Source organism: Hemibagrus wyckioides, unplaced genomic scaffold (genome assembly GCF_019097595.1).
Source record: "Hemibagrus wyckioides isolate EC202008001 unplaced genomic scaffold, SWU_Hwy_1.0 Contig2, whole genome shotgun sequence".
Classification (NCBI taxonomy): Eukaryota; Metazoa; Chordata; class Actinopteri; order Siluriformes; family Bagridae; genus Hemibagrus; species Hemibagrus wyckioides.
In genome coordinates, this window is record NW_026690780.1 from 846,628 (window position 1) to 857,192 (window position 10,565).

Consider the following 10,565-nt stretch of genomic DNA (forward strand, 5'->3'; position numbering starts at 1 on the left):
TGAGTGAAAAGTGGTTTTAATAAATCTGCCATGGAGTCACCTGTTATAGAGAAGAGAACATAATAATTTTTTAGTTTTGAGTTATATAACTCATATTCTATTTTTTCTTAACATCACACAGGCTAATTAATCATTAATTTATTATCTCCTTTCTGAAAAGATCAATGATAACTTACCTAATGAAAGCCACAGACACATGAATATAACAGTGAACATGATGAATGGTGTTAGTAAAATGACAATATTCTGAGGTCTTTCTGTACTCTATTATATTAATATTTCAGAGGTTCATGTCTCCACAAAGTGTGACATTCTCCATACCGCTCCCTGTATTCCAGAGATAGGCTCCGGGTTGGAGCTTTAATTTTCAGAGGTAATTACAGTGGGATTTGAACCTTCTTGGACCTCTGGAGAAACAAACTTCCAAGCGAGAACCAAGCCAGCAGTGCAAGTTTCCATTAGTTTTATCCCACCCACTCTATTCCATGTAGAACCAGGGCTCGTCCGGGATTTGAACCCGGGACCGCTCGCACCCAAAGCGAGAATCATACCCCTAGACCAACGAGCCAGGTCGTCCCTGTTCTGCTTGCTGTGTGCCAATGGAGGTTCACTGTACTCTGTAACTCTCTGTGACCTTCCAGTTCATATGGACTGGGGTCCGAGTAAAAGGAACTCGGTTACACAAAGTCAAGTTAACAATAAAGCGAGGCTCCTGTGGGATTCGAACCTTTTTGGAATGCAGACGCTAAGTGTGAACCAAGCAAGCAGCTCTTGCCATTGGGCCAAATATGTCATTAATCTCGGTGGACATGAAGATCAAAATCAATTCTTGTAGAACAAGCTTGCTTTAGTGTCAGGTGGAGGTTTCAGTATAGGTCAAGTTTACAGGATTGTAGCTTCTTTGCTGGAAACTGTACTGTTGCTCCAGTATAGCTTGGTGAATATTATGAGGCTTCAAGTAGTTTCTGTGATATTTGCAGTAAGTTTAAAAATGATTCCAGTTGGTAATAAAATTGAATTAGCTGGTTGCTAAAGAAACTCAGGTGGCTGGTGGGGTATGGTTTGGTAACTGTTACAAGGTCTCATGTGTTCGATAGGGTGACACTAGGAAGCTGTAATGGAGTCCCATGTGGTTGCTATGGATTTTAAAAAAATATTTTAGTATGATTTATGTCATTTACAGGGTTGTTACTGTAGTCTTAGATTTCTGTTCTTGGTGAACAGGAATGAAACCCGATGTGGTCTTTAGCTGTTGTAGCTCATCTACCTCAAGAATTGATTATGGGGCACTATTTCAGTAGAGCTTATTTATTTCCTGATTGTGTGATGGAAACTGTGTTTTTATTTTCCACAATTCTTATTCTTAGTTATACATACTTTCAGGTATCCAGTAATTCTCAAAAATATATTAAAGACCCTGCAAAGACACACATGATGAACACATTAAATCTCATGCTCAGTAAAACAAACAAACAAACAAGCAAACAAACAAACAAATAAATTAAAAAAAAAAAAAAAGTCAAATCAGCTGCTTGTCAAAAAAGTTTACAATATCCAAATTTTCCAGCATGTGATCTTTACACTGTCATTAAGTAAATAAACCATCACACCTGCCACTATTGTTTATGAGAACTGCACTTAATACTGCAGAGGGAGTGAACATGTGGCTTCTTCAAACACACACCTAACTTTTCTATTTGTATTTGGATTCACTTAGAATGTTTTGTCTATTCACTTCAAATAAAGTATTCATATATGGTTATATACATATATTTCTACTGGATCAATAACACTTTCATGTTTGAGGTCTCTGTAGGTTTTTGGACAGTGAAGTTGACTTTCCTGTCACTGTGGGCTGCAAGGCGCAGTAGTACAGTGCAGAGTCTGATACTGAAGCAGGCGAGATCTCCAAATCCACACGCTTCAGACTCTTATGAACTTTAGCAGACAAATGAGGATGAGGAGTATCACCTGTCTGATTCCCTCCCGATTCCGTCAACAGAACGAGGAATTCTGGTGCTGCATTGGAATATTGTCCATACCACTGTAGATTGTTCATAGAAACAGTGTATTTATAATCACAGGAGAGTGTAACTGCTTGCTCCTCTTTACCATAGACAGCAGAAGATGTTGGAGTAATGCTGTCCTGTGTGCTCTCACCTGAAGAGGACATTTATTTCAGAATATTATCATTTTATATTATACAGTATACATACAGTACATGCTTACAATCTAAAACACTCACACATGGAAACATTTCTTTACTAGTTATAAAACATTTAAACATGATATATGGGGATATATAAAATATAAGCTTACCTATGAACATGGTAAAAAACAGAAACATACAGAAAACCATCATGTTTTAATTTCCTCTGTTCTTCTGAAAGTTTCCTTTTTATGTTATTGTAAATGTCAAGTTTCCTTCTACTCTGTCTTCAGTGAAGCATCTAAGCATTTATTATGTACAAAGCCTCAACTGTAGCTTCCCTCTGTTTTAACCAATCAGAGTGCAGGATTTGCCGCATTATGTAAAATACACACACATGTTCTAAAAGAATTTAATGAGCAAAAGATTCATATATTTAGTTCCTGTATTTCCTATTTCTATGAACTTAAACCTTTTCTAATCTACAAAATATATTGTTGCAATTCCAAACAATTCTTATTGTGAAATTAAATTCTTCAGCAGATTTATAGTACACCCTTAAAGTCTAAACAAAACACCAAATTATAACAATATAAAACCCCTAACAAGGTGGTGTTTGAGAGCATGTGCACAAATACATAAGCATCTTGTATTAAGCTCAAGATTCTGCAGTAATTCAAGTGTTTCAGTCGGACTGCACTCCACACACCATGTATCTGTGCTGAAGCTTTGTTCAGGTTTAATGTTCATGGCTACTTTAACACTCCACATGGTTCTGTTGTGTCCAGGTCCAATCAGGTTCAGTTCTAGAGTATTTTCATGTCATGTACTGCCATCTGCAGGAGCTGAATTTAAATAGACATATACATTATTTACATCAAGAACCATCAATATATTTAAAACAAAAGTATTGCTCACCACGCTGGGAATAGTTCACAGTTTCAATTCACAGATTCATTTGGAATCATTACAGCATTTCAGCATATCAGAACACAAGAATAACCCGTCTTTTTCTTTTTTATCTGTATTTCTGACATTAACCTAGACAAAAACAAGTCCTCAGATTCAGCATCCTTAAAGAGACAAATTTGCTGGTGTGCTTGTGATTATTGTCCTTTAATATGACCCAGTTTCAGCACAACATAAGCTCATGGACAGTCTTACATTTGTCTCAAGAATATTCTAATATAAAGTGGAGATCATCAATGTCCAAATGATTAAAAGTTTTCTAGAGCCTGTGGCTGCAAAACAACCGAATCCTCACCCCTCCACCAACATGACACTTGGTATGAGGTGTTTGTTGTGATAAACTCTGTTTGACCTTCACCAAACATGAAACTATGAATAATGATTAACCATCAGTCCAAAAAAATATTGTTCCCGAATTTGTTAAGATACTGCCATTTTTTTTGGAGAGAAAGGGTTTCTTCCTCTCACCTCCTCCATGAAAGCCATATGTGGAGGCAGGACTGAGGTGGAGCACAGGTTTGTGAATGGAAGGTGGTGGAGGGAAGAGTAAGTGCTGTTTCCACAGGTCAGGGTCGTAACACTTAAGACCTAGGAAATGCAACTGTGAAAACTGTGTAAAATTTGGCAGACATTGTACATCCATTTAACTGAAAATACAAATGTTAATACACAATTTCCATTTTCATTTCATTTTCACTCAATCTTGATGAATTTCATTATGATCAATAAAAAGAAAGCAAATTTGACTAACACTTTCCTTATTCATCCATTTTAAGTTCTTGTAACTATACAATGGAATTATGGTCTGGAGTGCTCACATTTTGTTCTGGATCTTAGTTCACATTTGGTAAAGTAACATACATTTATACACACAGGTATAATAAACACATGAAAGAATAAATAAATGTATGAATGGAAAAAAATTACAGGATATATAATTATAGGATATTGTTTGTACCAATAAAGCAGAATGTTATCTCTGCTTCACTTATATGAACATTTCAGAGTAACAGTGTATATACTATACACACAGAGGATGTATCAAGCTCATTAGATATATTTATATTAGTTCTGTCGTGAGAAAGAAGCTGTTACAGAGTTTTCCAGATGTTCTGTCTAGATGTTCTAATGGCAGGGGAGGAGAGTCTGGTAGAAGAGTAGAGGTGATGTTCTCAAAACTGGTGGCTTTATAAATGTACACTTTCTGGTAAGGATCCTTGATTGAAGTAAGAGAAACCCTGATGATGTTTTCAGTGGTTTTCACTATCTGCTGTAGTGTTTTGTACTCTGAGACAGCATGCACTTTTCATATTAAACAGCGGTATAAATGCACAAGATGCTCTCAATATTTCCCTGTATTTACAGGAAATCGAGACACTTCTGGGATTTTCTGGCCCAGATGAAATCCTATTTGATGCAAAACAGAACTGTCATCACTGTGGGTCTTTCTGAAATCAACAACATGTTATTCAAGCTGTATTTTGTGTTGTGAGTCAGCAGTGATCATAGTCTCTGTATCTAAAGAAATGCCTAAGATCACTGAATACCAAAACAAGATAAAACCCCTCTTAAAGTTTATATTGTAAAACATGTGTAGTAAAAATATCATGCCATTAATGAATGACAGATATTCACCTAATTTCTACTTTTCAGGGACTGTTGAGCTGTCAGAACAAGACATCAGGTAGTATTGCTGCCTCACAGTTCCATGGTCCCCAGTTCGAGATTGAGCTCAGGTTACTGTCTGTACAATGGCTGACTGTATCCCCATGGGCTTCCTCTGTCTTTTCTGATTTTCTCACATTTCTCACATCCTCCCTCATTCCCAGTTTTCCCAAGAAAGGCTATAGATCACGGATTAGCATATAGTGAAGCTTTATTGGAAAAAAACCCAATTAGCTGTCTTTTAATAATCCAACATTTGTCAGACTACAATATATTTATGTATTTTGCATAAATTACAAGTGAAACAGAATTCCTCAGAAATAGCAGGTAAATTACTCAAAATCATCAGCAGAACTACTTTCAGTATAATAAAACTGTGTGAAAGTTTTTGTACAGTGCAGCTGGATTTCCTGTTACTGTGGGCCTCAGAGCACAGTAGTATAGAGCAGAGTCTGATACAGCAGCAGAGGAGATGTTCAGATACACTTGTTTATCATCAACTTTAACAGACATTCTTGGGGGAGGATCAGAATTATAAGTTCCACTTTGAACAATATAAAGAAGGAACTCGGGTTTAGATTTTGGATATTGTCTGTACCAGTGCAGATCGTCTGAAGTACTACTTGTTTTGTATTTGCAGGAAAGAGTAACATCATGACCTTCATCTACAGCTTTATGAGGGAAATCTGGCTCTATTGAATCTGCCATGGAGTCACCTGTCATAGAGAAGAGAACATAATGTTCTTAATCTTTAAATAATCAACAGGAAATACTTAAGTCAGACCCACACTCTGCATTTTCACACTGCATCACCACACAGACTAATATTTAATATAATATAGTTAATATTTCTGTAATAACAAAAAGTCAATGTTAACTCACCTAGTGAAAGCCACAGATACATGAATATAACAGTGAACATGATGACTGGTCTTAGCTCAGTGAAAATAGTGGAGATCTTTCTGTAATCTAATATGTTAACACCATAAAGCTTCAAAATTGCTCCACCCCACAGCATCACATGACAGTGTCACCAATGTTGTTGTCAGATTGTTGATTCTTACTGAAACATCCTGGCTTTACATTCAGCCTCATATTAATGTTTTTATATAAAAATGATCAATTTAATCTAGTAAAAAGCTAATCTAATAATTACATTCCTAAATATTTTAATTATATATGTTAGAGATGTCTCTTAATTAGAGAATTGTTGTGTAATACCAGCAGGCAGATTAATGTTAGAAACACTAAGTGGAAGAGAGTAATGTACATTTTAATATAAGGAAGAAATTAAAATTTTTTACTTGATAATTTCTAACAGTTAAATCTGAAAAATAAAACTTTCCTGTACTCACTGTAGCATCAGAAGAAAAGAAAGAAGAGTAAAGGCAGATTTACAGATAAGTTTCCAGTTTTCAGTGTTTCTGACACAGCAGGTACTTTTGTTTGTTAAAGAAATGACATTAGATGAGTATTTATTCTTATGACAGTTTAGTGTTAAGTGGACAGTTGTGTTGTTTAATCAGAATGGTATCTCTGAAATTAGCTTAGGCACTAAGAGTAACCAGGGCAGGGGTTAGGATATTATATCAGAGAATGTGAGCAGGTTGTGTGGTGCCCTAGTACTTAACCCACAATAAGATAAGTGACTGCGCCATCTTGTGTTCACCGAAGAGAAAAACCTTTAGAGACTCTAAAATATTTTTTTAACTCACTAAACTCTCTCTCTCTCACACACACACACATAGGGGCAATTTAACGTTTATCTACTTGTCTGCTGGCATTATTTAGACATTACTTCGAACGTGTTGCAAACTATACACTAATCATATTACACATTTCATTTCATTGTCTGTGCCAATTAGCCAATCTATCCTCAGGTCACAGGGAGCATCATTTGGCATCAAGGCAGGATACACCCTGGACATAGTTCCAACCCATTGCAGTGTACACACACACAGCAATTTAGGGTACTCCAATCAGCCTTGATTGCATGTTTTTGGACTGTTGGAGGAAACCAGACCACCGAGAGAGAACCCTCCAAGCACGGGGTGAACATGTAAACTCCATACACACAGTGAACAGGAGCGAGACTCAAACCCAGGATACTGGAGGTGTGAGGTGAACCACTAAGTTCCACTAAGAACAACATGCTAAGCACTAAGCCACTGTGCTGCTAATATTACATGTTAGATGATTAAATATTCAGTTCGTGTCAATAAATATTCATTGGAAATATGTCCATTTTGCAGTCAAAATTCTAATTCATCCCAAAAGTGTTCAGTGGGATTGAATCAAATCTTTGTGCAGGCCATTCAATTTATTCCACTCCAAACTTGGCAAAAACATCTTTATTGATCTAGAACATGTTTTTGTAATAATAAAAAAAATATCCTTTACAATTGTGCAGCAGTTTGATGGTCAGGTGTCCACAAATATAGCCATATTGTACATATTCAGGACTTTGTGAGAATTAGTATTGTTCATTTTCCAGTCATTTGAACCCTTCATGACATCTAGGCATGTCAGTATGACAAGACCAGATTTCTGTGTGACAATGTTGTATTGGTTTTGCAAGTCAATAAAGACACATACTGTATCTAGATTGCCCCTAGGTGTGAATGAGTGTTTTAGCATGGTGTCCTGTAAGAGGCTTCAATCCAAGGACCCACCCTACTCCCAGCATTCCTGGGATAGGCTCAAGGTTGAAGATTTTCAGAGGTTATTTGGTGAAATATACCATGGGATTTGCACCTCCTTGGACCTCTCGAGAAACAAGCTTCCAAATGAGAACCAAGCAGCCGGCACTCCAAGTTTCCATTAGTCTTGTCCCACTCAGTCTATTCCATGTAACATGTTAACAATATAGGAAGGGCTCATCTGGGATCTCTCACACCCAAAGCGAGAATCATAACTCTAGACCAATGAGCCAGATTGCCCTGGACAGGGAAGTTGTGCTAGACTTTTCAGTTGACGACTATTGTAATAATTTCACTAACTCCATTCTGTTGGAAAGGAGACATCAACAAGCAGTGTTCTTGGGGATGTGCCCAAAGAACAGAAAGGAATGAAAGGAAGCCAATATTAAGTGGCAGGAACTTGGTTCATTTCATGCAAATAGTCAACATTAACTAAATACAGATTAGTTTCTTTTCATTAAGTAGCAATGGTTCCAGTAGAAATGAAAATGCTTACACAAAAAGTGACAATGTACAAAGCTTCATGTACATGTACAATCTCAGTACTTTTTCCACACCTGTGATATGGTGTATTCCAGTGGTGGGCTGTACATTTCACACCTAGGCCTTCACTGGTGTCCTTCCTGAGTTAATCCTCCTCTATGCCATCATTATGACGCCACGGCAATAGATACTAATCAACCGTTAAATAGCAAAGTAAAAAAGAAATTAGTCTACAGTATTTCACACCTCACAAGGAATAGTTCATTTTATTACAGGCCATTGTGAGTTAATATATATATATATTATTTAGTTTGTACGGTTCGCTGCCTCTGATTATCCAATCAAAGGGCGGGAAATTGCTGACGTAATCGTATGCCTGATAGATGGCCCCAGTGACACCAACTCGAAATCTGATTGGTTAATTTAACAATTTAATTGCCATTTATTTTAAGCTAAGGGCGCCTGCACTATTGATTCTGAAGGCCTTAAGGCAGATTTCTTTCACCCTGGCAACACATGATGTCAGCCAGTGACTGAAATATGATTGGATAAATACTCTTATCATAAATATACACTACTGGAAGCAGCGAACCAAGAGAAAAGCTATGAAATGTAGAGAATAGACAATTGGGAATAATTTAGTACACTTTCATGGAAAAATATATTAAATATATTAAAATGCAAGTCAGTGATTCAGATCACTGCTGTTTAGGCCAGCAGAGAAGGCCTTGCTGGCACTGACGGCCCACCACTGGTGTATTCCCTCCTTATGCCTAGTGTGTCCATGATAGATTCTGGAGCCACAGTGACTCTGATTAGGAAGATTAATGAATGAACCCATTGTGGAATTCAGTTATGTAATGATACACATGTAAATACATATTGTAATAAGTCATATTAACATGTTTGTGTTACAGCCTGGGAATTATGTTCTGTTGGCAAAATTTCCCATCTTCTGATTAGGTCAGTAAAACATTTTAAACTTTATCTACTGCCATCTGTACAGTGTGTAAGCTCTTCTCTCTGGCAGTACAGGTCCATCACAGACATAATTAAACTGAGCAAAGTGTGACATTTATTGAATGAGAAATGCAGCATAACTAACCAGGCTTTAGACATCTTTAGGCAGACTGACTGCATTTACTGTCATTGACTGCTGGACAGTTCCAGCAGTCCATGAAAACCCTGCCAGACCGCCCTCTGGTGTCCTGGCAGGGTTTAATAATGTTCCCATGTGTTTTTGTTAACGTTGTATGCACCCTACCGCCCCACCGCTGCACACCTGTTCCTTACTTTTCAATGATTTTATCAGTACCTACTGCTTCTGATTCAGTATCTTCTGCTCGGCCACTGATACAGTACGCATTGATCAGTATAAGTGTGTAGTATAAATACAATATTGATATTCTTCATCTGTCATGTTGACATGGTGACCTGCAACTGCAAATCTGTAACAGTCTGCCAGTTAGAGCACCTGAACTTATTTTAATGATATTTATGGCTTTTGTCTGCATTTTGATGACATTTGGAAGTCCAAGACAATAGAGGCACCAGACAAGTGCTTTTTTTAAATCAAAATACATAAGTATCATCATCATCAAGCACTTTGCATAAAATTTACCTCAGGTTTGATTCCCTGACTCCCCTGTCCTCCACAAAACCTTTAAGAGAACATTGGGGAAAATGCCATTGGGATATTTTCTGCAAGGTTGACAATGTTACTTTGGGACACCTTTGAAAATATTATTCTCCTTCTCTAGATTATACTACACCTCTTAAATTAGACACTTCTGAATGTTGTGAATCCCCAAACAAGTTGTACAATATTGTGTCTCTTAGAATACATGACAAATCCTAATTTGTGTTTGTATATATACATGAATGAAAATTCATTCGAATTAATCATGGGGAAAAACTGCAGCAAAGTACAATGAATTAAATTTTAAACAGTACACACCAGCAACAAGTGACACAGTGCCTCTTTATTTTATTCTCTTTCTTCAGCTGCATATGTTACCACAAATGTCTTTTGTGTCTGTGGTTAACTGATAAGTTGCTAAAGGAAGTATCTTTGATATTAAACGTTGAACTTCAAATGAATTATTTCATAGGTTTTTGTACAGTCTCTCAGTGACTCTGTATCACTGTGCTACTACTCTAAGAGCACAGTGATAGAGTGCAGAATCTGAGATCTGCAGATGTTTGATAGTGAGTTCAGTAGAGTCTGGGGATGTTTCTGCATTGAATCGAGAGCCAGAGGGATTGCGCTGAGCTGAACTTTCTGACTTTGCACCTTTATACAGTAAAAACTGTGGTGCGCTGTTAGGATATTGTCTGTACCAGTAAAGCAGAATGCTATCACTGCTTGATTCATATGAACATCTCAGAGTAACAGTGTCTGTTTCCTTCCCCACAATGTTGACATCTTTGTCCTTCGGCCAAATTTTATCAGCAGAACTGCCTGTTGTATTGAACAATTATTAATAAAGACATAATACAAATATCGAAACATTCTAAAAATCTTTTTTTGTGTAACACCAAAAACACTGACATTAAAAATAAATGAATTAATTCTATGAATATTAGTTAATTCCATTAAT

The 10,565-nt window shown here is 36.8% G+C and overlaps 1 non-coding gene across 1 annotated transcript; it reads right to left on the bottom strand.

The window, feature by feature from the left end:
* Positions 1–496: 496 nt before the first annotated feature.
* On the bottom strand, positions 497–568 carry trnap-ugg (transfer RNA proline (anticodon UGG)). Its single transcript has one exon. It is a non-coding gene; the product is annotated as a tRNA-Pro (tRNA).
* Positions 569–10,565: the final 9,997 nt, after the last annotated feature.